A 5,345-nucleotide genomic window follows, 5' to 3' on the forward strand; every position below is an offset into this window, starting at 1 on the left:
TGGAGCAATCTGGCGAAACAACAAGCTATTTAAGGGGGTTCAAGCCCTTTCCCTCACAGCATCAAGACGACTCAGGGATATGCCCGACCTCTAACGTTATGCTGACGCTTTCAGTGCTTTTACTGCTAAAGTGTTGTTGCATCACAGGCAAATGCCTCAGCTATGTGTTCAGCTCCTCTCTACCATGATGTTTCATGTGAAGAGACCAGTGGGAGGACGTGTAAAAATGCATAGCAACAGACTCTTTCTCTCCTGTTCTCTCTCCCAGATCCTCACACATGCACACATTAACACACACAGACACTCACGCGTGCACATGCACAGATAAATAAATATACCCCTGCACACATATAGCACACATGTAACCCCTCCAAACACAAGGCTCTGTGGAATAATAATGGCCCCATATTAAAGATTACACCCTCAGGCAAATGATGTAAATGGCATCACACAACGGGAATTAGCCTCAGTTTGTGAATCACCAGCAGCAGTCGAGGGAGAACATGAGCCGCTGCCCGCCCAGCTGCACTCCTTGCGCAGGTCATAAGCTCGGTCTGGAAACTGATCCTTCATTTGTGTGGTGTGTGTGTGTGTTGCCATTTCAGACGCAGTCACTCCTGAGGAAGCTCACTGCTCCTCAGCCTTTCCCTGTCACCATACCTGACCACGCCTGTCTGTCAGATCATTTGGTAAAATTACAACAAAGATAGGGATGCTTATGAACACAGGCAGTATCCATTTCCCTCGCTGAGACGCAGGATGGTGCCTGTGCAGCGGTGTAGTGTGCGATTTGCCTGTTGAAACCCTGCAATTCTATTTCAGGCCATCCCACACACAGTGGGAGAGGAGCAGAAATGTGTCACCCTTTAATTACAGCTTTTCAGGTCCTTGTGAAATTTTGTGCATCTGTAGGTAAGAGAGGCCTACTTTGGATTTCAGGAACACACCTCCAGCAATTAGCACATCAGAACAGTAGATTGTGTGTGGGTCTTTATGTGTGCATGTGCTTTAATTTGTTTGATTTAAGCATTTTGGTTTATTTGTGCTGTACTTTTGGGATCCACAACTTCAGCACATGAAATGATGTCCTTCCAGCTATTGATGACAACACGGCATAAGTAATGCACACGGCCAATTGGAGTGTGTGCTATGTTCCCAATTATATCACCATGTATTGTCACCCACTCTGAGCTTTTCTCAGTCTGTTCTGCCAGCTGAACTGCAGAGCTTTATTCCTATAGGGTCAACCCCTCTCAATTAATTTCTTGTTAGTCCTGATCCAAATAAGCTGCAGTAAGAATTTAATCCTCATAACTGGATTATGAGCTGATTGGCGCTACAAGAGAGCTGTTTGTTATTGAAATGAAGGGTTACATAATTCTGGATTTGATGGTGTATTGACAGCCAATCAGAACCAATCAGTTAATGAACAGTTCTGTTGTTAAAATCAGAATCTTGTTGCCACAGGGAGGAGGAGTATTTCTAGCTTCTAACAGGAGATGAGATCTGACAGCGAATTGGCTGTTTTTATGAGTGTCCTTGATAATGATTTTCCACGCAGACCTCAGAGAGCCATTGAACACACACACACACACACACACACCTCCTTCTGTGCGCATTAAGATTAAGAAACAAGATGGAGGAATGAAGGACAATGCTTGCTAGAAAGATTGCACTTTTAAAAGATTTTTTTCCATTCCTTATTCTCAGTGATAACATCCATTGTCTGTTCTATCTTCCATCCTCCTCAAATCCACTGACACACACGCACACACACACACACAAACTACTTTGTCATCTCCTGTGTCTGGATTGCTACATTTGGATAAATGAATAACATATTTAATGTTGAGCCTCTTGCTCAGTTGCCATGCTGTTATCGAGTTTTTCCCTTTCATTACACGGGTGCATATCAGAGAGTTGGGCAAGGGTTACTGTATTTACTCAACCAGCCTGACTCCATGGCGACCAGCTCCCGTGCCATTACCCTGTATGGCAGGTTGCAGTGCTTTGGCACACTCGTTCCCTGCTGTGTGAAATAATTCTCCCGTCATTGGGGGACCGGCTAGAAAGGCTGGAAGTTTGAGGATTGGGCGGTGTGTGTGTGTGTGAGGGCAGTCTTTTGTGTACATGTATGTGTGTCTATAACCCTTTATTATTAATCGGGGATAACTGTGAGTTCAGCCGGGGAGTGGAAGGAGGCCAAGGGTTGACATTTTGGGCTGTTGTAAGTCCAGTAGGGAGGCTCACACACCAGCGTTAGTGGAGCAGTAGGTTACTGTTTCAGTACTGCCCACTGCGCTTTGTTGTGTCAATGTGAATCTGTGAAAACACATTAAAATGTTTGTGGAAGGACATCACATTGTAGCTGTTTTTAATATCATATCAACCATTTCTTTAACATTTGCCATACTACATTTCTGTTTGTGTCCGGGAATGTTATTGAACAGGCTCATGCCCAGAATTTCACTCTCAACTGCACCCACTGAGCCATTTGAAAGTCATTTGCATCAGGAAACTGGTTGAGGTGAAGAGGATGATACCAGATTTCATCCATCTGTTGTCCTGTAAAATTGATTATGTCAGTCGATTATGTAAGTGAGGAATGAGATGAGCCAACAAATTTGTTTCATAGTGTAGCACAGGGAGCCAGCATAAAGGAATCCCAATATTAGTTGATGAAACCAATATTAATAATCAGATATCAAAGCATATCTGTTAAATAAGCCCTTTTTGTTTTGTAGAACCATAATCTGATATATATCCAAATCCTCTTTGCAGATGTGAAAGGCACTTAGGCAGATAATTACCATCAGAAGTGCTCTAGTAATGATTAGGAGACACAAAAAAAGCACTGTCTTTGAATGTTTTTTTTCATCATGTATGTAATAATTTATTCTGTATTGGTCTTCGCTGTTTTAATGTTCTTTAAAACAAGTAAAGTAAGGAATGAGGCCTGCCTGGCTAAAGACAGGATACATGGGACAATACCTTACAGGACATCAAAAACACCCACTTGCTCAGTCTTTATAGGCTTCTGTTGAGCTAACCCGAAGCATGCTTACCCAAAGAATTTGCATTCCAATTTTTCAATGACTGACCTTTATGTGGCATCATGTATTTGTATGCCACAATTCTCGTAATCTCCCGGGGCTATATTGTTGAATTGTTTGATGTTTTGCAGAGGGGACCTGGGGGCAGACTAAATCACTGCCACTTTTTTAACATTAGGAGCATATGTTTAACCACTACACACACATGCACACACATAGACACAGAGGGAACAGAAAATGTATTTGTAACTTCAAACCCCCCACTCTACTCTGGCTTTAATATTTCATCAGATGTGCTGACTCTTTGAGATTGCGATGCTGTTGAAAGTGGTAAAGTGCTGCCATTACCAATAGAGAGGAGCGGGTAACATATTATTTTGAATCTGCTGCATATGTTTTTCCTTGTTTCATGCACATAGTAAATAGTTTATCAGTATTTATAAATCCTGCACAGTTGTTTTTGCTATATTACTGCATCCACAACAGGCAATGGATGATTAATTACCATGTGTTGGAATAATAATTCCACACAGTGTTTGTTTACAGTGAAATAATTGCCTACGTACAGCAGTGAGATTAGCAGACAACCCAGAACCTGTTGAGAAGATTAGTATTGTTCGGACTTTTGTGCATTAAAGGGGATGCAGGAGTGAATACATTCAATTTAATCCTCTTCCCCAGTTTTTCAGATTCAAGTCTGTAATATTTAGTTTAATTTAACGATTAAATTCAAAACCCCAGTTGATCTTGTTGATTCGAAATGTCTGCATTTTCTCCATTTTGTGTTGTGTTAAAGGGGGAAATATAGAGAACCATGGAATTTATTAACCAAGGGAAATGCTAATTACTGCAGACATAATGTATATTCTTAATAAATAAGGAGATTAAAAGTCAGCGTAGCATTGTTTTTGCTGTCATGAAGAGCCTATAGTTGATTTTGATTGGTATTGCTCTCACTGTGAAGAGTTAATAGAGCCTTGGTCAGGCTCTGTGCTTCAGCCGAGCACCTCCTCTCATGTCAGCTTTTACATAAATAAGAGCTTTTTCTCTCCATCACTGCCTCTCCTTCTCTTTCTCTCATGCACACCCACACAGAGCCTGTCAGAGGCACATGAGGATGGGAGGAGGAAGGAGGGAGGTGGGTGAAGCATGACACGTGAAAAAGGAAAAGCGTTGCTCTTAACACTGCATCTACAGCCCTCTATTGTTTCTCAATATTTTTTCTCTCTCCTTCTGTTTCCAGATACCGTATGTATTCCAGAGTATTTTCTCTTGCTGAAATTGAAGCTGTTGTGAATTTATACACAGAGCCTCTTCTCTTTGTTCTCAAAATTACCCAATTACCCAAGATCTTCTCTCCTCTCGCACAGAGATGTTGATTAATCTCAGTTAATTTCTGTGTAAATTAAGACACTGCTAATTGGATCTAACTGAACGAGAGGCAAATTATGGAAATATAAATTCTGATTCAGTGATGGTTTATGATCTGTAAAATAGGTTATGCCTTCAGCATGTACATTATATAACCCTGCCATGGTATGTAAAAAAAAAGAACACTAAAAGATTCATGCTTCCAAACTAAGATGGCGGTCGAAAGAAAAAATATATTACAGGTCTTTCTGTGCCTGTACTTTATTGATAAATCAATAAAATCATAAATTTCTTCAGATACTAGTAAATGGGTGTTGTTGAAGACTTTGCACACCAATCCGTTGCCACGGCAACTTGCAGAGTGTTTCCAACTGACCTGGAGTTGGCTGACTGCTGCCTCACTGAGGTACAGTGAGGATGAGTTCTCCTCTAGTCACTGCACCTGCTTAAAAGAGTGATAGACATTGTCAAATGATCACATTTCTAAGTAAGTAAGCACAATCTATGTTCTCAAACTAAACTCATCAGCTGATTGTGATTATTTAAGAGGTGTCGAGTACAGATTAATTAATTATCTAAAAAGCAGGGTACTCTGAAAGCTGCTGGCTGACATCAAAAAGGTTGACGTATTACAAATTGAGTGCAAATACAAATGGAAGTTGTCATGTTTTATCGTTTTACAACATTCAAAGTAGATTTAATGTGGCCTTTTTGACACTGTACGATGTATGCCGTACAATGCATCACTGTAAATCAGCAATGCTGCGCTATATGTTATGTATGTTTTTATGTATTTAAAAATGTTTCTCCTTTATTGTATTAACTGTACTAGTCTACATGCCTCTACAATTGCCTCTCTTCAATTGAATTAAACTGCCAGATCTCTACAAAGGGATCTTAATAGACCTTTTTCATGGCAGC

The sequence above is a fragment of the Morone saxatilis genome, unplaced genomic scaffold, assembly GCF_004916995.1.
Source record: "Morone saxatilis isolate NCDOM2014 unplaced genomic scaffold, NCSU_SB_2.0 Contig15, whole genome shotgun sequence".
NCBI lineage: Eukaryota > Metazoa > Chordata > Actinopteri > Moronidae > Morone > Morone saxatilis.